General features: G+C 43.4%; 1 protein-coding gene across 11 annotated transcripts in view; it reads left to right on the top strand.

Moving 5' to 3' along the window:
• BACH2 (BTB domain and CNC homolog 2) overlaps positions 1-24,570 on the top strand; it is a 193,932-nt gene that overhangs the window by 5,229 nt on the left and 164,133 nt on the right. For 9 of the 11 annotated variants that reach the window (XM_054061297.1, XM_054061298.1, XM_054061302.1 and 6 more), the window contains one exon: positions 752-831. The exons of the other annotated variants lie outside the window; for them this stretch is intronic. The gene's annotated coding sequence lies outside the window, so the exon portion shown is untranslated. The remainder of the gene's footprint in view (positions 1-751; positions 832-24,570) is intronic. 11 annotated transcript variants of the gene reach the window in all.

Below are 24,570 nucleotides of genomic sequence, written 5' to 3'. Positions count from 1 at the left end.
TATCAAAGTACACTGTAATTTTGCCAGGCTGTTGTTCTGCTAGGTGCATAGTGTAAAGCAGAAATTCATTGCACCACTGTGAAGGTTGTGCTTGAAGTGCATCTCTGGATGCTACGAATGTTAAGCAGGGCTAAACCTCTGGGATTTATTTAGTTTCTTTTTTTGTGTGTGAATGAGACACTACAAAAAAAAAAAAAAACAAAACACACGCACTCTACATTGTTCCCAATTTGGATACATCAAGTCCAGCATATGAATTGTATTTTCCCTTGCCGGTTGCAAGGTGTACGGCCTCCTACCCTCCACTCCTTTTTATGGCAGAAATCATCTTTAAAGCCAGCAAGGAATTCTGTTTGAACTTTAAAAACCTGGGTTGAGGTTGCTTTAATTTTCAAAATTTTTCTATTTCTTAATCTGGTTTTTATCTCCTGTGTGGCAAATAACACTGGCTGTTAGCATGGAAGGATCCCTTCATTTACCTGAAGATGAAAATTTACGCTCTTGTGCAACTGCTCCTTTATTTACAGACTCCTTTCTGATTACTCATAATAATCCTAAAACAGTAGCTTCGGCTGACTGATGATTTTTAACTGATCTTCATGTGTTTGTTTTTTCTCCCTTCCCTCCTTTCTTTTTCCTTTCGTAGTTGATAACAAAAGCCTCTGCAGAACCAGAGTGAGTTCTCTGTTTGCAGTTCTGGACTTACTGTCACAGTTTAGTCGTCTTTTGTGTGTTTTTCTTCTTTTTGCAGAACGGGGTGAAAGATAAGTGATCTCTAGAAGTGTGATAAACAAAACCAGCTGTTATAAAACAGGCTTTAATAACAATAAGGTGAGTTCTTGTCACTTGTTTTGTTTTTAGTCAACTACTTTGACCAGTAATGAATAGAAAACCACATCTAGAGCTTCATAACACATGAAGAAAATGGGTGTTCTTGGTTTCCGCCAATACAAATGACTCACCGGTATCAGTAGGGCTTCTACTTCTAATAATAAAACTGTGGAAGACCTTTAAAATGTGTGGTTTTGGCCCCTGCTCCTAGTGAAAGGTTGGAAAATATTACTTTGAGATTTCTTTTTTCTTTTTAAACTTATGGAAGTTTTAGTGACTTGCTGTACAACAGTGAAAGGTCTTTCACCCTCCAAAAAAACCCTAATCATACCACTGCCTGTGGTGCTAAAATCTTCCCCTCTCCTGTCTCCTCAGTGTTTCTCATTTCACTGCAGTGAGGATTGCCGACACTTAGCTTTGATGTCAAAGATGCACATCTGGAAAATAGAATTTATGTCGAATGGGGGAAGACTTGGCACACTATCTCATCTTGCCGAGTTGCTGTTCTCCACCTCTCTTCCACTCCAGTAAAGAAAGGACAGTAAGATTGCTGAGTGACCTGCATTGCTGTTTGAGCTGGGGTCAGAGGATCTGGAAAGGAAAGTAAATGGAAAATAGGAGTTGAAGAATAAACGACAACTGCAGGATGTGTCTGTCATTACCTATGAGGAAACACACGTCTTCCAGTACTGAAAGTGATACTGAAAAAAGGGCAAATCAGAAAGTGATCTATTAAATTTTTCTGTCTCTCTCTTCTTTTTTTTTTTTTTTTTAATAATAGTTTTCAAGTGTGCTGGCATCTCTTTAGCTGTTTACCTCTAAGACTGAAATCTTTTCTTTAAAGACCCTGACATGTGTTCAGTGCACCAGAGCAACCTGTAGAGCATACTGCATTTTGTTTAAAACTGTACCTTGCAGAAGACAAGGTTATTTTGTCTTCATACAAGCAGAGTGTGCCCTCTGTGCAGTTACAATGTATCACATTTTAATTCTTTTATGCAAAGTAGTCTAATGGTAGTCCAATCAGCATCTCCTGATCTGCTGCATTAATATACATTATTGCTGCCCTCTTTCAAGTTGCCTGTGTTGTTATGAGATTTAAAGACTACGAATGAGGCAGAGGTAGTCTTTTCTTCCCTGTTAGAGTGAAAATTCCAACATTTGTGAAGCCTCTGTGTTTACTTTCTCTGTTGTTGCATTATTTGTTAGTAAGTTACTCCTTATAAGGATGTGATGATTCTTTGTTTCTTATTATTCTGCTTTAAAAGCAGAGTGTGCTTTTTCAAAATCTATTCTGGGGCAGATCCTCAGTAAATTTTGACCTATCCCAGTTCCCTCAGTGTTAATGGGCATCCTTTACCACAAAATAATTAAATATATTTATGTAGTTAATTTGGTTTTTTGCTGAAAACTTTGGACGGGTTTGTTAGTTTCTTGTATAAGCAGAGTGTGATGGAGAATCTTTGTCTTGTAGCTCCTTACTGGGAAAGGCGCACTAAAAATAGAAGTGCAGAAGCCCGGGGAGACATAACTTTGAAACATGTGAAAATGCCGTTGTTTGTTACATGGCAACAATAAGAGAGATTTTACTGTTTTCAGATTGTTATAGTAGAAAAGGCTGACTTCCAACTGAAGGGATTTATTTATGCACAGTTCTTACTGAAGTTCACAGAAGAACAATCAGTAAGGATTGCAAAATACGGTGTAAGTGGTTATTCAGAGTTCAAGAGGGCTTAGGTTCAGAGCTCTGATTTCAGCTTGTCTTTAGAAAATCTTGTTATTAGAAATGTCATGAGGGCTGGGTCATGAAGAATGAATGACATGTCTAAATCTCATGATGTTCTGAGCTCTGCTGACTTGGAAGCGGGACCTGTGTCCAGAATCACTGAGGGCTGGACCTGTGAAGGGCAACAGACAGTGTTACTACTGAATTTTGAAACTGATTCTGCTTTGCATTATCTCCTGTCCTTTCCTTGTGCTTGCCCTGGCACTCCTCTCATACCACAGTGGGCCAGCCCTGAGAGCAAGATTGGCAAATTGTTCACTGTATATGTTGGGTTAGTTTTGTGCTGGTTGAGTTTACTGCGTGGTCTGGCAAGGACTTGGATAAGGGATCAAATTAAACCAAAATTTGTTAAAAGACCAAGAGCTGACCATGGGACACTTGCCCCCAAATTGCAATGATCACTACAGTATCATGCCCCATCTCCTGAAAGTCACTCTTGTCTTGCTTTTGCAATGTGGTGGTACTGCAGAAAACCATTAGCAGCCTGTGCCCAGCGTAACTTGTAGCTCGGCAGTGAGAGCTTGCCAGAGAGGCTTGGGCCATTTAATTTTGGCTTGTGTTTGTAACAGGCAATTGAAAGAAAAAAGGAAAAGAGAACTCAAGCAAGCAAGTCTTCCACGTTGACAAAAGTATTCTCTTTTGCAGATATTCAGTTAACTGTTGTTATTTCCACCTGATTCTGGTTGATCCTGGCCTGATGTGATGTGGTCGTGTTGCCTATCTGCCAGCTGTGATAAGCTCTTGTGAATTTAGATTTTAAACCTAAGTCGTAGCTGAGAAGATGAGGAGACCTGGTGATCGTGGAGAGTTTTTTGATCCCGGTGGCTGCAATCCTAGACCCTCACTGAGGTCTCCCTTGCAACCTTTTATGACACTGGGGATGATGGCAAGTGTATACACTCAGAGATGTTGAGTAATAGGTTCAACAGATGATCAGAGCTGCTTGAATTTGCTTGGATAAAGCATGGAGTCTAACATCATCCTTTATATGAGAGGGTGAAGTTGGAGCTGGTAATCCCTTGTGCTGCTGAATGAAAACAGGAGGTCCTGCTTGGCTATGCGCTTGTTGGACTTTGCTGAGCTAATTCAGCTTTCCAGCCTAGCACACATCAACTTACCATTTTCTTAGACATGATTAATTTTCTAGACAACTTGATGAGTAAGACCACAGGTCCAATGAGCAGCAGAGCTAAAAGTGGGGTAAGCTCAATCAGCATGGATCAGTGGCAGACAACGTAAGTGCTGCAGCCAGGCACTAGATCGAGGTGAAGGAGCAGTTGCCAGAGCGAGGGAAGCCCAGGTACCCCAGAGGGAATAGGGGTGGGCGGCTCCAGACTCTTAGAAACTGGCTGATGTCGTGGCTGATGTGGGGATGGGGGCCGTCCTGGAAGCAACTGTGGCAGATTTAAATGGCCCCCAGGGAGTGCCAGTGACCTGAGCGGTGACCGGAGCTCTGCGAACTGGAGTGTGCAAACAGGAGCGGGCCCTGTCAGAAGGACAAGCTCCAGCAGTTTGTGAAATCGTTTCTCGAAGGCAGGACACGTAGGGAGGATGCAGTCTCTGTGCTCAGGAGGCGAGTTCAGTTGGTGAGAGGAAGCCCAGCCATGGTGTCTTCCCAGCAGGAGGCTGCATCCTCTGCACCTGCCAGAAAGGACGCATCAGCACAGACTGAGCTCCCAGGAAATCATGCAGCCATCCAGGTCTCTGGTTGCAGCAAGTTGCCACCAGCTTGCACTGGAAACTGGGAGCAGCAGGGGCAACAGTTGCGTAAGGTGCGAGCAGGTGGAAGATCTCCTCAGCCTCATGGCAGAGCTGTGAGAGGAAGCAGAGAGGCTAAGGAGCATCAGGGAGTCTGAGCAAGAGGGAGACTAGTGGAACAGAACCACACCCTGAGCTCCCTGATACCAGAACAGAGATGGCCACCAGAAAAAGACCCTGAGCAAAGGGATCTGGTATCCTTTTCCCTCCAGGATGTAGGCAGGGGCTTAAAGGGATGTAGTGAGTGGAAGCAAGTCCACCAGCAAGGCAGAAAATGAGCCCCAGGTGCCTGTGTACAACAGATACGAGGCTCTAGGTGTGGAAGAAGAACCAGAGGAAAACATGGGTGATGACTCATCTACATGAGAGCAAGTGCTGAGACTGGAATGACAGCCCCCTTGTATTACTACAACTGCTACAAGGACGAAAAGGTGAGTCGTAGTTGTAGGACCGACCTTGCTGAGGGGAACAGAGGGTCCAATAGGTCGAGCAGACCCTACTCACAGGAGAAGTCTGCTGCCTCCCAGGTGCCTGGGTAAGGAATATTGCTAGGAAACTCCCCAGTCTGGTAAGGCCCTTAGACTGCTACCCGTTACTGCTCTTCCATGTGGGAAGTGACTAAGCTGCAGTACGTAGTCCAAGGGTGATTAAAAGAGATTTTAGGGCCTTGGGATGGCTAGTGAGGGAATCTGGAGCCCAGGTGATTTTTTTCCTCCCTTCTTCCAGTTATGGATGGTTAACACTGTAAGGATCAGACAGGCCCAGTCTATTAATACATGGCTCTGTGACTGATGCCACTGTAATAAATCCCATTCTACTGGGGGACTTCAGCCATCCTGACGAATGCTGGAAAAGTAGCATGGCAGGCTGTAGGCATCCGAGGGGATGCAATATCGGACCTGATGGTCACCAGTATAAGACAGCTCATCAGTGACATCAACATCAGAGGCAGCCTGGGCTGCAGTGATCACACACTGGTGGAATTCAAGGTCCTGAGAGGTATGGGACAAGCGAGGAGTATAGTCAGGACCCTAAATTTCAGGAAGGCAGACTTCCAGCTCCTCAAGTTGTTACTCAGTAGGATCCCCTGCAACATGGTCCTCAGGGACAAGGGTGCAGAACATAGCTGGCAGATATTTAAGGTTGCTTTCCATAAAGTGCAAGAGCACTCAGTCTCCAGATGTAGGAAATCAGGCAGAGAAGGTAAGAGACCAGTGTGGCTGGACAAGCTGGAGAAGTGGGCCTGTGTGAACCTCATGAGGTTCAGCAAGGCCAAGTGCAAGGTCCTACACCTGGGTCGGGGCAATCTGCTGTTTCAGTACAGCATGGGAGATGATGTGATTGAGAGCAGCCCTATGGAGAAGGACTTGGGGGTGCTTATTGATGAGCAGCTCAACATGAGCCGCCAGTGTGCACTCACAGCCCAGAAGGCCAACCGTGTCCTGGGCTGCATCAAAAGAAGCGTGGCCAGCAGGGCGAGGGAGGTGATTCTGCTCCTGTATTCCTCTCTTGTGAGACCTCATCTGGAGTACTGTGTGCAGTTCTGGAATCCTCAGTGTAAAAAGGATATGGAGCTGTTGGAATGAGTCCAGAGGAGGGCTACAAGGATGATCAGAGGACTGGAGCACCTCCCATACAAGGACAAGCTGAGAGAGTTGGAGTCGTTCAGTCTGAGGAAGAGAAGGCTCCGAGGAGATCTTATAGTGATGTTCCAGTACCTGGAGGGGGCCTACAAGAAAGCTGGAGAAGGACTTCTTACAAAGACATGGAGTGATAGGACGAGGGGGAATGGCTATGAATTGGAGAGGGGCAGATTTAGACTAGACATGAATTTATTCACGACGGGAGTGATGAGGCACTGGAACTGGTTGTCCAGGGAAGTTGTGGATGCCCCATCCCTGGAGGTGTTCAAGGCCAGGTTGGATGGGGCCTTGGGCAGCCTGATGTACTGGGAGGTGTCCCTGTCCATGGCAGGGGGGTTGGAACTGGATGGGCTTTAAAATCCCTTTCAACCCAAACTATTCTGTAATTCTCAGAGGTGAGCAGTAGGGACACAGGGCTTTGCCAAGTGGCAAACCCAGATGACCTCAAGATGTCACATGTATCTTCACCCTGCATGGCTCCTGGAGTAGGTCAGCTCTTGTTCAGGAGGGGGTCAGCACTGCTGCCGTTCTCCTGTGTTCCAGAGCAGCACTTGTGGTGATTTTATGTGAAGCTGAATGCTGGACATGCATATTAGGCAAACCTTTGGCCAGAAGTTCACTAGCAAAAATTAAAGTGTTTGCAGAATTTTAGTTAAGTCATGCTCTTGAGTAGGGAAACTTGAATTCTGCTTCAGATAAACTTCAGGTATCTGCTGTGCCTGAAGTGTATATATGTGTTGAACTAAAACCTGCCAAATGTTTCTCATGCTACTCAGAAGATTAACTTCATTTCCAATCCCTTCATTTATTCCTGTAATTGTTATTAAATGTGTGCTGAGAAAAAGTATGGTGGAGAATTCTTTTTACAGAAATCCAAGTTAATTGATGGTTTTAATTAATTGTGAGGCATGTTGGTGAGCTAACGCCAATGTAAAACTCACTGTAAATTGTAAAATTGTTGCGTAGTTTGTCGTAGTTGGTAATTTGCAGGCAGTGCAAATAAAAGCACTCTGCAAAGAAATTTTTTGTCTTTTTCCCCCTCCTTGTTCCTCTTAATTTGTCTTATTATTAGACTAAAAGTAGAGTCAGTGATTCATTCACTAATCTGTTTCTTGGACAGTTAGTCATCTGCCAATTTGTGTTAACTTTCCACTTTGTTCTGAAAGTGAGTAATGCTTAATGCACTAACCACCAAATTCCAGCCTTAAAAAGCTGTGAGCATCGCTCACATTGTCTCCAAACTTTCTCTTCAATATTTTTACTATTCCATAAGATCAAAGCAAGTAAGGTCTGGCATGCAGGGTGGTACAGCTACAGTCCAATTGTTTTGTCTAGCCCCAGTTATTAAAGCAAAACATAAGGTTGCAAATGTAATGCACGAGTTCTGTTGCATGCCAACTCGTGTATTATTTAGTCAGTGTAATGTGTCTTGTTTTTCTTCGCAGCTTCTACTTTCAGCAGCTAAATATTGCCTCCTTGTTTCCCTCAATCCCTCCCTCCCTATGCTGCCACAACTTTGTTAATTTATATTGTTCTCTACCTCAACAAACTGTGATGTGTCAAGACTAATTTAGGGCAAATTGCTTGCAAAGAAAACTAGAATTGGTATTAGGTGCCTGCTGCAAATATTTCTGATGCTTTTCATGATTCTTTTTGGTGGAAAAAAAAAATGATTGTGCTGCTGAAGTGTTATCTATATAGAACTTGAAGCTATAAAGCCTTCCTATAGTGATCGGGTAGATATTTTGATCTCAAGGTGATGCCAGTCATTTCTGAAGATGAACACAGTACTTGTTTGAATCATTTGAGAATTTTTTAACTACTTTTTTCTTTCTTATGGAAACTGGAGTAGCATGAAGAGTAACAAGGTCAGTAATGTCATGGGAGAACTTTATAGGACCAAAGTCTTTACTTTCTACCCTAAAATAACATGAAAGGGCCGACTACCATGTTCTGCTGCAAAGGAATTCAAAGTGCAGGAGAGACGTGAGTGCTACAGGAAGATGTGCGTGCAGAGAGTGTAGGGTGAGGTGGGGGTGGTAGGTTCACTTGGCCCCACACTTTCCTCATTCCTTCTGCAGGCACCATGTATCGTCCCACCTGTATGTTCCCTCCATTTCTTGCAGCGAAGTAGTCATCTCTGTGTGTAATTATCCTGTGGTGCAGATGGTTTTAGGGTGTCCCCAGTGCCACAGTTCTGTAAGCACACGAAGCAAATGCCAGTACCCTGTGTTGTAGGGTCTGTAGGCAGTCCATGGCCATCTCCTGCCACAGCGTAGCAGGGTCAAAGCAGAAGTCTGTCGTACTTTGCTAGAATAAGAAAAAAAATGTTTTGGTCTTGCGAAGGTAGAGAAAGATCCATCTCTCTGTTCCTAGAATCCAGTTCCAGTCTGTGTAAATACCCAAAATGTCCTGGTAGCCATGTTCCAGTGTGGTGAATTCTAGCTTCTGAAGGGTTTCTCCTGGCAATCCGACTGTGCACACCAGTGAGTCTGCATAGTTTGGTTAAGCTTTGGACAAAGAGCCATATCGGGGATGCTTATTTGAACTCCAGCCTTTGCTATTTGCTCTTCCTGACTGCCTGCAGATTTTCTAACATCAGCGGAGTAAGTTAATGCAACAATCCTATTTAAAAAATTACTTGTTTCTGGTTCGGTCTTACAGTCTTCGGTCTCAACATTTCTATCAATGTTGAGCTTTACTTTTCAGGAGTGATGCTGAATCAGAATTTAAACATTTAAGAAGGCCGACGGCATCTTGGCTTTTATCAGAAATGGGGTCACCAGCAGGTCCAGGGAGGTTATTCTCCCTCTGTACTCGGCACTGGTGAGACCGGACCTCGAGTACTGTGTTCAGTTCTGGGCCCCTCACCACAAGAAGGATGTTGAGGCTCTGGAGCGTGTCCAGAGAAGAGCAACAAAGCTGGTGAGGGGGCTGGAGAACAAGTCTTATGAGGAGCGGCTGAGAGAGCTGGGGTTGTTTAGCCTGGAGAAGAGGAGGCTGAGGGGAGACCTTATTACTCTCTACAACTACCTGAAAGGAGGTTGTGGAGAGGAGGGAGCTGGCCTCTTCTCCCAAGTGACAGGGGACAGGACTAGAGGGAATGGCCTGAAGCTCCGTCAGGGGAGGTTCAGGTTGGATATCAGAAAAAAATTCTTCACAGTAAGAGTCATTGGGTACTGGAACAGGCTGCCCAGGTGGTCGAGTCGCCTTCCCTGGAGGTGTTTAAGGAACGGGTGGATGAAGTGCTTAGGGACATGGTTTAGGGAGTGTTAGGAATGGTTGGACTCGATGATCCAATGGGTCCTTTCCAACCTTGTGATTCTGTGATTTTTTTGGGTACATATGCTTCATACTTGACCAGAGCTTTCACCTGCTTTTGCTTGAAAAGCATCCAGGACCAAACCTGTACAAGTGCTGCTCTCATGCCTGATTGCAAATACAAAAATGAAACCATGTAGGATTGCATGTGGAGGGACCCAAAAGTTCTACTAGAATAGCTTGAGAAACTCTCTGTAAGATAGCATATTATGAAATTGTTCCCTTGTTTTCCAAAATCAAAATTTCCACCTTCCTAGGAGTCATTGAATCAACAGAGGTGGGTCTGCCCGCTGCAGCCCTGTGTGGTTGGTGGTGCAGATGACCATGCCTGTGTCTCCTGTGCTCCGCAGAGGGAGCTGCTGATGGGTGCCTGGTCAGAACAGCTATTGGCTGCTGAACACCCTCCACTCTCCCTCAACCCACATAAGATGTCTGTGGCCATACCAGCATTACTTTTAGGTTTCTAATTTAAACCGTCGGAGCATTACAAAGAAGTTTGCCTTTTTTTTTTTTTTTTCGGTGGGGAGGGAGAAGAGCAAGGGCTAAGGTCTGGTGGTGCAGCTATTGGTTGGGTTTGGTACACTTGTATGTGTTGTGACTTGAGCAATAGCAAATTCACTGCCTGAAGCCAATTTGGGGTTTGGTTTTTTGGGTTTTTTTTTTTTTCAAAGAAGTAGTCCTCCCAGATGTGAGAATTGGTTCCATTTTGTTGGATTATGGGTAAACCAAAACTGCAAGGAATGCCTTTGCTTTCAACCTGACCTCGGGTGGTCTGTGCTGGGTGACAGACCTTGAGCACTGAACTGACTCCAGAGTAGATGGGCACCTGCCTTTCACAGGGCTGTGCAGTGTTTGGGGAATCTTAATCGCTCGGTTTGGCACTTTGGGTTTCAGGTCACTGGGACAGGGCAGACAACGCTGAAAAATTTAAGGCCGTACTTGGGTCTAACACCTAGCACAGCTGTTTTCTTTGGCTGGTTAAGAGACTGCAGGGTATAAGATTTTCAGGTGCCTGAGACTTTGTAGTTGTTGAAACCCAAGTAAGGACGATGTTGACTGTTGCAAAGCTGAAATTGTATTCATGGCATTTTTATCTGAGGAAATTTTTTCTTCTTTTTTTTCCCCCAGCCCAACTTTCATTTGTTTCCTGGCTATAAAGTTCAGGACTTTCCCATGAAGATGGGCAGACTGGTGCCTTGCCAGGCAAGGGTTCTCCCGGGTATTTATAGAGGGGTGCCTCCCGCCCCAACTTGCTCTGCAGGTGTGCTGCTCAGTCAGTTAAAGAAACCACGAGCTGAAATGATTGCCGGGGTGAAACAGTTTACAAATAGCTTTTCAGTGTTTGTTTTTATTTTTAACTCCTTCCCCACCCATGGGCCTCTCCCACAGTTTATTGATGAGGCTGAAACGGCTCAAGGAGGGAGGATCATTGTTGCAGAATATGCAAAGCACCCAAAGTTTCCAGAGGACCCTAAGAAAGCAAGTTGCTTTCCTATCAGCTGAAATCCCTCACCTCTTCATTCCCCAAGCCCCACTTGTTCCTTTCTGCTCCATTCCTATTTGGAGTTTATGGGGGTAAAACTTCTTTTTCTGTGGCCACTGGGAGGTTTCTGGTGGGGGATTGCATGTCGTTTGGTTTTGTGGCTGTTTTTCTAAGGGTGACAACTGCTGAAAAGGTACTGATAGCAATTCGTATTTGGAGCTGGGGAAGGGAGGATGTACTTCTGGCACCTGTGAGGAAAGACCCCAAACCAGCTCCTGCTTCCCAAGCCACCAGCTCCTGATGTCCCCTGTCCCCAGCAGCATACTCCTCATGGCCATTTACCTTCTCTAAGGTAATTGGCATGTGCCCTTTTTGCCCTAATTTTAACTTATCACAGAGAAGTGATCTTAGCCATACTGCTGCGTTGGAGCACGAGAGGAAATTAAGATTTTTTTTTTTTTTTATTTTCCTAGCCTATGTTCAATGGCTTATGGAAAATTCTGGTCAAAAGGCTGAAATTTCTTTGCTGGGTGTTTAATCTCAAAACCACAGTTCCCAATACCCAGGATGCAACAGTGGTAATGCCCTGCTTACAGCATTTTTTCCAGTGCTGCATAGGTGTGGGTAGGTGTGTGTTAAGGGCAGAAAGGAAAAGGACATGAATGGGATGGAGGGGTCTCTCTTGCCCCTTGGGCAGCTTTCTGGCTTGTGTTTTAAATTATAATTAAAAAAAAAAAGAGAGAGAGAAAAGAAAGAAAGTCTGGCTGCCTGCAAAGTAAGTTAATCGTTGCAGAAAGACTCAACACTGGTGCTCCATGTATATATTTTCACATGTGTGCCAATGGCTGCATACGTACTTTGCGGCTGGCACAGTGTAGCTGGAAAGTATGTGGGAGCACGTCTGCTTCCTCTGAGGCCGCTACAGGTGGTCGGAGGAGGGTGGGGGTGAAGAAGGAGATGCTTGGGGCAAGGTATGACACCCACTTCCTTTGGCGTGTGGTGTTGTGCGCTCGAACCACTCCCCCACTGACAGCCAGGCGGCTGCAGGTTGTGCCTGCGGTACTTCATCTTTGCTCTTACTGATTTGCTGTTCTAGGTTTATGACTAAGGTTGTGGTTTAATATGCCCTTTTTAGGTATATGAAGTGTTTAAAATTATCTAGTGCTGCATTTCTTCCTTTTCTTTTTTCTGTTTTCTTTTTGCCTTTTCTACCTTTAGCAGTTTCCACAGCTTTTAGAAGGCAAGAAGCAAAACTTTATTTTAAAAGAAAAGGAAAAAGTTTTCACTGATTGTTGCTTATAAGTTAGGGTTATTAATTTTTTGCCTTTCAAAGATCTTTGTTCGAGATTAAAAACTTTTGTAGCTTTTAAGGTTTATATATCTAATCAACACTGTTGGTAGCCCTTAAAACTAAACAAAAAGATAGCTTAAATACCTGGAATCTGTGAGGAGACTGTCTTTCTTTAGATTAGATCCTTTCTTATGCAGCTGTACCCCAAGAAGCTTAGTGTTAACATTTGGAAGTACAGATTCATTTCCTTGTAATTTTGAAATCTTTACTTGAGAGCCTGTAATTTTCCTTAACTGTTCAGATGCTGCTTAATGCCTCAGATATTTGTTGTTGAGTGTATTGCATGTGTGCTCATACTCCCTTATGTTTCAGATGAAATGCTGTAGCCTAGCAAGTTACTCTGCTGTCACACTAATGGTGAAGAAAAAATTGCACATGCTGGCTTGGGGAGGAGGTGGGAATGGAAGGGAACTAATTTATACATACATCTGATTAATATAACACTCTTCTTTCATAGCAGATTGTGCAGCTTTAGTGTCTACTGATTACCTTTTTTGTTTTCAGTTCATGTCCTGTTTTGCTATGGAGTGGGATAGAGTTTACCTACTGCTATACTTATTGAAGAAAGGACTGTTTTCCCCATGGAATATCTGGCATCAGCTCATGGTTGAGACGACCTCCAGATGTTCTGCTCCAGGGGAGCTTGAGCCAGTTGAGCTGTCAAATGTAGCTACTGGATATCAAGCAGAGGTGTAGAGCAGTCTTTCTGATGTTTGTGCCACCTTATATCTTGTTGTTAATTGAGACTGCAACTAAAAGACTCAACAGTAGTTCTAGATTTGTGTATTTGACACTTTTAAATTAAAACACTGATACGCAACCTTTGTGGAAGTGTTAAGGCTTGATACATAGTTTGAAAAAGAGTAACTTCAGGAAAGTCTAATGCCTTCCAAAGATGTAGTAAGATATATGAGTGATTAGCAAAGTCATACAGAATTAAATTGATTTAATTTGGGAAACAGTGTTGAAAGTCTCTTAGCACTTTGGCTCAAGTTCATCTCCTGCAGAAAGACTGCCTGGTTGTTGCTTCTTGTGTATTATTTGCTTTGGACTTGAGGTAGCTGATCTTTGTAACCCTGCAATCTACTTGCCAAAATACTTGTATAGATCAGGTCCAGGCATCCCTCCTTAAGCCCTGCAGGACGTCCAGGAGCAGCTCAAATAGGAGGTGCCAGTTCTTCTCCAGAGGACTTGCTACTCGGTGCTGCATTGGGGCTGCTTTGCTGGTGGCCCTGGGGGCTTGACAGCTCTTGTGGACTTCCCCCATCTCACCACCAGCGGGGTGACAGCCAGTCCCTGCACCAGCAGAGTCCTTGTGCCTCTCCAATGATGCAGTCTGTGGGAATAGCCCCTGAATTGCTCAGGAAACAAAGACTGTCCACCCTGGTTTAGGGGCTGTTTGCAAAAAGGAACAAGATGAGGGAGGTTGAGTAGAAACAATTATAAATGTTGTGTGCAGCTGCCTGGCTGGAATCTTTGGATTAGAAAATGAGAGAGAAGGTGGTGTAGAGCCAAGAAGTGGGTGAAAAAAATATCAGAAATTATGCAAAGAGTAAAAATGGGAAAACAATCAAAGCCCTGTCCTCAGCCACATTGGGAAGGGAAACATATAATTAAAACTCCCATGTCAGAGTACATGATGTAGGAATTAAAATATATACCTGTTCCAAGTTGGTGCTTTCTGTGCACCCTCACTTCAAAATTAACTACCCAAAAAAGGAGCTGCTTGCATACAGGAAACCATGTTTTTGATTAGAGGTACAGTAAAAAGTCAGGGTGGGGCATACATGTGCTTTATTGTATCTAAGCATAAAGAGAGGGTAGGCTGCAGTGCATTGCAAATGAATCCACGTTACTTCTCTCTGTTCTTTAAAATTAGTTCAGAAAGCGTCATGCTTTCAAGATATGGCATGGAGGCTTGAGCAGTTGGTGTGAATGTTACAGTGTGCCATTTAAACTCTGCCATTTTACCATCCGTTTGGTGAAAAAGGGATGTTAGAGTTGCAGGAAGTTTTAAAACACTCGAATCCCCCCAAACAACACAAGAATTTAGTTCAGCACATGGAACTTGCATTCTAATTAAAATACAATTCTAATTATTTTAATTTTTTTTTAGAGGTCCTACTGTTAGACATAAATGAAGCAGATTGAGATCTCACCATGTGCAAGCTGTGGCAGAAAAATCAGCACCACACTTTCCAGTGGAAGCAGAACAAAAATGTAAAGTCTGCCAATTAAATTGGAAACAGCTCTTAATTTCCCCTCTCTTCCTCCCCCGAAGGATGAATGTCTTACTCTTCTGGATGGAACTTTGTGTAATGACTCATAGTTTTATATGGATTAGTATGAATATGTAGGTGAGGGAGATGCTGGTATCTGAGAAACTATATATAGTGTCTAGGAGAAGTGTCCTGGAACACAGAATAAATGAGCATTTGATCTATTTCTCTTTCTGAATTAACGGAAATGTAAATGTAGAGTATCTGCCTCCCTTTACTCACTCCCTAGTTGTGCTTGGCAGATACAGGGGAGGCTTATGGTGCACAGAGGAGGTGCTTGTATTGATAACTTAACTAGTCACTGAAATAAGAGTATCCCCTTTGCTCTGTCTTAAATACACATGGGCAGGGCACCAGGAGCCAGAAATGTAACAATGCAGGCGTCAGCAGTGAGCATGCAAACTTTCTGTGGTACCATCCTACCTGATTCTGCAAAGCCGTAGGTGAGGCAGCTGTAGTCATGTTGGGCTAAGGCAAAATCTTGTGGCTCTGCAGTCATCTATAGTTGATAGCTTCAGGTGAAAGTGTGGGTTCACATGGAGCTTCTCCAGTGGGCTGAAGTTTTCCATCTCAAGGCTCATATTTCGCACTCTGCTCTCTACAGCCATTTACTATGCATCCACTTGCACCAGAATAGCTATTAATGAACCCATATCAGTGAAACATTCAGGTTAGGGGGGGAAAAAAAAAGATGGCTTTTAAAAAATATGTTTCAAATGTGGCCACCTCGCTGTGTTGCTCATAAACTAGCTGACAGAAATTTAAAGTGGAAGAAGTGAGGGGTCAGTGAATTGTGGTAGTGGAGAAAGGGGATCAAGCAGATGGGAAGATGGGAGTATGTTGATCTGGCATTGCTACAGATACACACCATGAGGTCTGCACTCTTCAGTGTTTTTTTCTCTAAAATTAGACCTTATGTGATGTCCAAAAATCCAACATAGTTATATCCTCTTTTTTTCCTGATTGTTCACTGTAGCTTGCTTTAGCGTTTAATTGTAGAGACTTTATTTTTACATCTCAGACTTGCAGTAGTATACTATACTACCTTATGCTAGTTGTTACTAGGTAAGAAGACTCAAAACGCTGAGGTAAGTTCTGAGCTCCTGGCCTCTGCTTCGCCCTGGGTGCATGTTGTTGGTCTTCTCTGGGAGGACTCTGGCTGTGGAGTCTCCTCAGTTCTCATGTAGGAAAAACTTCATTTTTCCCTTGAAGCAAGATGCCACACAAGACTTACTCTCAGGGTGCCGTGATACCCTGGGAACTTTGTCTGGAGAAGGAGAAATGCATTTACATTAAAACCACACAACCAACAAAAGTAAAAAGAAGCAGCTGCTGCTTGTATAACTGGGGGGGTTGGTGGGGAATCTCACAGTGCCTTCAGAGAAATGGACTTAGTTGGTCATGTGCAGTGTCTCGGACCTCCCACCATCAGATGTCAAGGAGGTCTGACTTCCATTTTAAAACTAGTATCTGGCATGGAATAGTGTCGTACTAAAGTCTTATTGCCTAGAAACTCAAACATGGCGAAATCAAGAATTTGTGTTACTTGGTGTAATTTCTTGAAAAGAGATTAAAACTCCAGTGTTTATCTTGGATCCCTAATGCAAGGAGCAGGAGGGGAGCAATGGATGTATTTTATGATTAATGAGCATTTCTGCATATGTTTCTTGTGCCTCTTGGCATTTAGTAGTCTCAGCTACCTAGCTTTTTATTTCATTTTCCTCTTGTTGGCACTCTCACTAATAGTCTCCTGAAGAGCAAGAATCCACCCTTAGGCAGTGGGTCTCTTCTTGACTGTGAGGGTGTATGCCAGTTTACTATCCTTGGACTCCATGTGTCAAGGAGGTTATCATTTCTGTCCCATTCCTATCATCACTTCTTTTGTTTTCTGCTTGGCACAGAACAATTCCTACAACATGTAAAGCCATTACATTAAGATGAGGCTTGGTGTTACACTGGAATTGCCAGCCTGACTGAGAACAGTTCAGTTTGGGTACCACAGAGGTCTAGCCGCAATACCTGCAGTTCAGGGGGAGTCAGCGTTGCATCCCAGGCTGGCCCCTGTACTCTGCTGGTTCTGGCTGCTTCAGGGACTGTAGACCTGGCCCACTCTGAAACAAAGGCCGTAGGAAGAAACCCTCTTCAGCTGCCTTTCTCTGTCCTCAAAAGAGGAGAAACACATGGTTCCTGGTACTGAGACATGGAAAGCAGCAAGGCAGGAAAAGTGCTGTGCGAACCAAGCAGCACATTCTGTTACTATCAGATTTTTTTCTTTAATGGATCTCTGTGATTTTTAGGGTTAAGAAGGAGTTTGGCTTAGACATGGAACTGATCCTTTGTCTAGAACAGTGCAAAGAACATCTGATACTGAAGATAAGCAGTTTATCCTTTCAGATGGGGAGCTTTCTCAGCTGGTGGCAGGCCATATATGGCACATCAATAGCTCTGTCTCCCCTGGGGTGTGTCTCCACAGCTGCAGACCATGTGCTTGTGCTTGTGTGTGTGCGTGCTCACCAAGGAGGTGGGAGGGAGTACTTAACCAGCTGCAAATCAGTGAATTAGTGTAGGGGAAATTATTTCCCTTGGGCAGAGGAACTCCATGCTAGAATGGATGCTTAGTTTGGCAGGCAGTTCTAGGGTAGTGGGAATATTTGCCACTACTCTGAGGTGGCTAACCTGGGATGGAGAAGGAACTCCCAGTTGCCAGGTCCCACTGAAGGAGTCCTATGTCCTTTACAACAGCTATGCAGCTGTCCATGTCATTTCCTCTGCCACTTTGGCCAAGGTGTGGAGAGGCTGGGCAGGGAACATGGGCACCAGCAGCTGAAGCATGAACCAGTGTCTCTGCAGAGCAAGAGCACGGAGATGGAGGACTACTGAAAAGTAATGATGTGCTGCAGGTGAGGAGGCATTCTCCAGGTGCTGGAGCATGAGTAGAGCATGCTTTTGCTCTTCTGGCAGTAGAGCTTATACTTCCTTTCTTGCCTTTCTCTCCTTACTTGGAGAGCAGTCAAAAGAGAAATAATCTAATCAACATGCCAAGAGGCCTTCCTTGCTTTTCCCAGCTGAAGAGACTGCCATAAAAGTTTCCCCATTCATTCCTAACTGTTCTTGGCTGTTGATGCCCAAGCGAGTTCAGTCTGTACCGATGTGTTTTCCTCGTATATGGGCAGTCTATCTAAGTAGTAAATATTTTTTGTCTTTCTCTAACCCCTGGGTACAACACACCTGTTTTCTACAGTGATGCATGCCATTTAACTAATTGTACTTAAATGGAGGAAGTCAGCAGGTAGATGGAGGTTTTAATTTCATTGAACCTATTCAGGAACAGCAGCTGGATTTCTGTTCTGCAAATGTCCTTATTCCACCCCATGCTTGACTAGTTTGGGAAGTGCTGTGGTGAGCACCTGATGCAGTGAGTTTTGTTACATGCATGAGTGGCTGGACGCTCATCACAGAGGCTGCAGAATGAAGCATGCCTAAACGTCTTGGGCAGAGAAAGTGGCTCAGCTTCATTTTTGTGGAGAAAGCCTTGGAGGTTTGCATGAGCCTTTTCTGCATCCTGGTGAATAACCTAAAAGAGAGAGGCTCTTGCTGGCAGCCTGGTGCTTTGGGGCATAAGCATCCTTCTAAGAGCTTGATTTCCAGCAGAACGTGGGCAACAGAAGAGACAGGGTGAGGTAGGTTTTCCTACGACTCACCAGTGTTTGTTTTCTTACACCTTGCCCTGAAGTGTCTGTAACTCTGCTGCCTGAAGCTGGTGCTGGGATGAACCATGAGCGTCATCTGAGAAGGCATTTTCTTGTGTACAGTATAAGCTTTCATCAGACAGTTCCTGTTAAAAACTGTCACTTATTTCACAGTTATACATTTGGAAGTCTTGTAAAAAAGTGTGTAAATCAGAAGTACCAATGTGTAGGGAAAGCTTAGCTTCTACAGAAATGAAGATTAGCAAAACTAAATGCAGTGTATTATCACCAGCACACAACTAGGCTGTATCCAGTGAAACAGATAAGGGGATTGCCATTGATTGGCAAGATCACAGATGACTGCGTTGACCTGCATAGATTTAGAACCTCATTTCTTCCAAATGGAGTAGAAGAGCTAAGCTGAACATGAGCACAAAAGCCGCCACTCTCTATATGGGACAGCTAAGACCATGCTTTCAAGCTCTGACACAAATAAACAATTTTCAGTGTGTATTTTTGGTGACTGTTTTCTTTGTCTGTGAGTGGCGCTGCTTAAAAACTGCTTGCTCATAAATGTGTAGTGAGGTCTTGGTGCTGTGGACAGTACTCTGCTGCTCTGAAAAACTTATAGCTAAGCTGTTCCCTTTTGGATCCTGCATATGAGGAATACTGTACAGGTAGGACTGTGCATCAGATGTAGCCCTATTAGGAGGATAATTGAACTTGCAGTCCACTTCAGTGTAATGCTTTTGATACGTCAAGGGGATGGCAGAGAGGTTAGGGCAGGTCATGACTTGGAAGTAAAGCGTGAATGTGACCATTAGCTGCTGTGTTCAGCAAGGAATGTACTGTATTTTGTTAGCATTTTGCATATATTTTACTTCTCATTTATTACAAAAGAACAGTTGTACCAATTTTAATGTACTGGACCTTTGCTTAGCAACATATTATCTTTCTGGGAGAATTTATACGTAATAGCATTGTTTTAGTGGGCACAAATCCTTGCTTGGGCTACAAGCACATTTTGGACAGGACATGTTTTGGGCACTGCATGTGGAATTTTGTATAGCAATTGTCCGTTTTGCTTTTGTGAGTGTATTTTCTAGTGCTAAAATATTGAGCTACAACACTGCGTTTCATTGTTAGACTTGCTGACCTTTGCCTTTAGTTGGAAAGGGGGCAGGAAATCTGTGTTTCCTAAAAGCTGCCTGAAGTCACAGAAGAAAGCAGTATCCCTTTTGCTAGCAGTATACAAAATGACCTCTCAGAGCAAACAGAAATAACTGGGGCCACATGAAAGGCGTATGGAGGCTTGATTGTGGGAAGTCAGCGATGATGGGAGGCAAATAAACAACAGGGAACTGGATGTTAACATTGGTTGTGTCAGATATGTAAACTCATGTAGGTTGCAATAGCTCTGCTTATCAGGTTCTGCAACCCATCTCTTTTATCAGAGCAAATGTGAGCCCATGGTGCAGCTGTATATGCAGTGTTTCAGAGGCAAGATCCAGTTGTGGGCAAAAGGAAGGTGATCATACAAGGAAGGGAAATGGAAGTTATTGCTTCTTGCCTGACTCTTGGACTGTGTAAGAAAACAAAAAGCAGTCCAGAATGGTGAAGATGAAGCATCTCAGCCTTTCTCGCCAGTTGGAGAACTGCTAATAATGTTTATAGTCTTCGAACAAAAGTAACAAAACAAGTTACTTAAGACAAGAATCCATCATTCTGACAAAAATAGAGCTTTCAGCTGGTTGTGGTTTTTTTTTTTTTTTTTTTTGTCTAAGCCTTTGTTTCTCCAGCCAATCAATCCTGTTACTGAATAAAACTCTGGAAATCAACTTAACAAGATTAATGTCTGTAAATATTTGTAAAACCTATGTGTTATACAGTCTCTCTAAATGAGATTATGTCATGTTTATAATACTTACTCAAATTTTGTACCCAGTCTGGTCTGAAATTGAGTAGTTTTCATTAATTTTTCTTGCTTGTTTAATTTCATGCTTAAACCAATAAGTTACAAATCTGCATGACTGCCCACTTGTTGTTACATTCGGAATAATTGCACTGAGTCACTGTGCATGGACTCAGATTGCCATAGGGTGTTAATACTTGATACTTAAGGAAGCATGTTTATCTGAAAACTGGCTTGTCAGTCTGTGGAATGCAGTGTTTACTACATAAAGTTCAGCCTAGAATGACTGCAGTTAGGAGATGTAGTCTGTGATGATTAATAATACCTAGAATTTGTGTTTGTCTTTTCAAGGGTGTTAGGGAAATTATCTGCTAAATGTGGGAAAATAAATGCAGGGAAAATAAGTGTTAGGCTCTGAGAAAAGGGGCTTTGTGTGCATTTAACACAGTCTTCTGTAAAGATTCTTTTTCTTTCCTTTTCTTTTTATTGCCCCAGCAGGTATATGTTTTTTCTCTATACTCTATCTTGAATGTCTTGTTTAACGAGAGAAGAATTTGAAGAATTTGGGACTATCAAGCTAATAATCAATTCCTTTCATAAACAGAAGGATTTAGTTTTTCCTGTCCAAGTTTATTTCCAAGGTTTAGTCCAAATATTTAGTTCCAAACAGTTGTGGACTTTTTTGTCCTAGTGAAATTTTCCTCTGTGGCAGAAAGAACCCCAGGGAAACTGGCATTTGCAATGCTGTTTCACCTTCATTTATTTCACTAATGTGTTGCACGTATTTAAAATGCTGAGAAATTTATTGGCAACATCACCTACTGGAGTATGTTCTACAGAAGGAAAACAAATAATGAAGGAGGAGCGTGACTGTTGGTTTGCTTGCACTTTCTGCTGAAGGACTATTCACTGGTCCTGAAGGAAGCAACTGATTCACTGCAAACAAACACTTAGCATGCAGGTGAGAGCAGAGAAAGCTTCCTCTGGCAGATTCTTTGCTTCAGCAGGTGAGTGGCTGCTCGGCCACTCTGCAGGGTGTGTGCTAGGTAAAGCCTGCAGAGCTTTTCTTCCTCAAGCAAGGTGAACGATTTCATGTAGGATTTTGCCAGCACTGATATTTGAGTTTTAGCAGGAAAGCATGATTTTCTGAACTGTGAAGGGTCCGCAGTTCTTGCTTTTGGGATTACCAGCCAAGTGTCAGCAGCAGGCTGGATTTCATTTTTCATGGGAGAAACATCTGTGCTGTTCTGCAAGCTTTGATAAAGCAAACTTTAGAGTGGAAATCAGATGTGTCAGTCAGAATAACAGTATTGTAGAGCTACAGGTGGGGAGTCAGCACTTTATTATTTGCGAAAAACGGAGGAAAGACTTTGATGTACTGCTCCTTCGCATCAGTAGTATTTCTTGCCACTGAACACAGTTGCTCGTGATCAAGGTGATTTTGTTAGTTGGTTTCCTTTTACTACAGTGGCTTGGAATATCTGAAGGAATCATTGTTAGATTCAGAGGCCATGTCTGGCAGCTTTGTATTTTGTGCCTCAGGTGGTATTTGCATGTCCATATATCATATTCATAAATAATATATATTTTTCTTTTCCAGTGTATGTATTACAATCAGAAGGTAGGGAAAAGGGTTGGAGGACATAATAGTTATAATTATGCTTTCATTTATATTATCTTATTTGATGTTATCTTATTGATATTTTACTATGTATAGAAAGAATATTTTAGTAAGCAATACCAGTTTTATAGAGAATGTAGAATATGTATGTGTGCCAGAGAGGCTTACTTTTTTTTTTTTCTTCAACTGCATTAGATTTTTTTTTTAGAATTTAAGTACTTTGCATTATTTTTAACAGCAATAATACATGGAGCATACTGAGATATATTATACACATATCATTTGTTCTTGGGCACCAGTATAACATACGTGGGTGTCAACTGCATATCACTGTGGTTTTTAACCAATTTATGATAGTTTTGTTCTGATGCATGCCGCCATGAACCATGAATGCCACCCACTTTAAATGTTGTTGTTAGCAGATAGCATTTATTTCAGTCACTTTAAAATCTTCACTTTATGAAGTGGTTTTAAAAGGTTTATGTCTTTTTTAAAGCAACTTTTATACTCTATCTGGATGATACCTACCAGCATTGGTATTGGAGTTCAGTCTCCTGTAACATGTAATGCGGGTGTGGAGTTCCAGTATGTTATTTAATTAATTCCACTGAGGTCTCGCACCCCCTGGAAGAATAGGGGCATCCCCATTAAGTGTCCAAACAGGATACAACTGACCAAACAGCAGCATTCTCTCAAAGCTCCCCTTGATCCTCTGGATGGAGTCCAGCTAGCCCATAATTTCTAGGAATACACATGTCAAAGCATATGACCTTACATAATGACCACGCATGCAAGATGCCCAGAGGGCAGGTAGTCTGTGGGATGTCCAGCAGGGATGCTTACAGTAGGATGGCTAGTACCTGTGATGGAGGGGTTTGCAGCTCGCAATGCCGTGGTGACTGCAAATGGCATTCCCCAGCTTTTATTTGTCTACCTGCCTTTCTTGTATAGCAATTAGGCTGGGAAAATGGGAATTGCAGCTTGTGTAGTCCAGGCAGAGATTTCTGAAGGAAACTCACACTGTTGCATGGATTGCTCCTCTTGCCTCCAGTCAATTCTTTGGCTGAAATTAGTTTAAAGATTACGAGAGAGGATACAGCCATAGGCACGCATGCACAAGCTTAGAGAGCAGTGAACATACCCAGAGAAATCGCCCAGAGTAGATTTTTTGTGTGTCATATAAACAAATACATCATAAACATTCAGTGCCTGCTTGTTAGTTTTATTTGGTAGGTTACCCTGAGTTGCCTGAGAGCTTAAGTTAGAATGCTTACCAAGGCTGTACTTCATCTTCAGGGATCTACTGGAATAAACAGGCTGAACTTCTTCACCCCGTCTTCCATTTCTGTACGTGTAAGATGGAAGCTACCTGCTTTTCTAGGGGTTAGAGAGGATTAGTTACTCCTTACATCCGGCTTTGCAGAGGAGAAGCACTAAGTAGGATGGTGTGACGTAGGTCTGCTCTTGTGCTGCTAAGGGAGGAGGCACTGGGGTGCTCCTGGGGAGGGAGGAGCATTAGCTGGTGAGGACAGGGTCAGGAGAACCCCTGTGTAGGTGCGTGGGTGTAGAGAGAAGGCCACCAGCGGCCACAGGGAGACCTGAGCTGTGTGGGGCTGGCTGGCTCTTCTGGGACACTGGCAGTCTGCTCTTTAAAGCAAGTAGAGCAAGACAGGCAGAGACAAAATACCCGGAGTGTTTCAGTGAATGCGAGCACAAACCTGTTGTCTTTAATCAGCTTATAACAAATGAACTATGCCTGGGACCTGCACGTGCTGGGCTTGCAGGGCAAGCTCTGGTTTGGGCACGCACGTGTGTACGTCCCTGCATCCTCCCTGGGTGCACACCCTGGAAGGGGGATGCTGCCTTTGGGCTCTGTCATGCTACCTTGTGCCCACCTACCCTTTGGGCTCCTGTGGCCTGGGCCTCCCCTGAAAAGCCTACCAGGAAAGGAAAGCCTCGTTACTTAGCACGACCTGGCACAACCTTGGTGTTCATCTGTAAAACTCTGCTCAGTGCCTGCTTCCAGACAAATTAAAAACCAGGCTCAGGACAGACTGCCCCCGCAGAGCAGCATCAGTGGCACAAATGCTTGCTTGCCTCTTCCCACTTAGCTGAGCACATTTCTTTCCTTACGAGCTCTGTGTCATTCCCGTTAGTCCCCATGGTCTCTGCAGTGAGGGGATGAAGCTCCACACTGCCATCCCAATAAACAGCTTTCTCATCATGTCCTTAAGGCTCCTGGTGATATCACTGGCAGGGGCATATCCCCCGATCCATTCCCTGTTCCCCTTCTTTCACATTCCCCCCTGCAGCCTCTGGGATTTAAGTGCTCATAGTTGGGCTGGGTAACACCCAGCGGGTAAAGCAGGGTCTGAAAAGGTCTGAAAGTAGGGTGCAGAGAGCTTCTGCACTGTGCAGACTGAGGGGTTGCCCAAGCACATCCCTGTCTTCCAGAGGACCCTGCATCTGTTAGTTAAAAATCAGCTGGTTTATAACATTGCCTCAGATGTCAGTTTCTTTTTTTTCTTTCTTTTTTTTTTTTTTGATGTTCCTTATCCTGCCAAAGAAGACAGAAGGCTGTAATATTAAAAGGTAATTTTATAAGTCCAGGGAGAACACGCTTTTTCCATGTGCAAATTAAAGTAATGTTCTCTAATAATTACCATGTAGGAATTGATTTTTCTGCAGTTAACAACTTTGTGGGCTTAATACAATAAACTAATAGAGCTGTGCATGTTGTTTGTAGCCCCTGTAGTATTTCTGAGCGGTGTTAGAAACAGTCTTTATCATGCAAAAATAACAATAGCATTTCAAGATTTTCAGGTTTCAAAGAGTGAACATCAAACATAAGATCAACAAAACAAAAATATCTGAAATTCATCAGCCATTTTCATCT

Source organism: Cuculus canorus, chromosome 3, assembly GCF_017976375.1.
Source record: "Cuculus canorus isolate bCucCan1 chromosome 3, bCucCan1.pri, whole genome shotgun sequence".
In the NCBI taxonomy this organism is placed as follows: domain Eukaryota; kingdom Metazoa; phylum Chordata; class Aves; order Cuculiformes; family Cuculidae; genus Cuculus; species Cuculus canorus.
The sequence above is the reverse complement of the archived record's forward strand: the minus strand, read 5'-3'. Positions and strand labels throughout refer to the sequence as shown.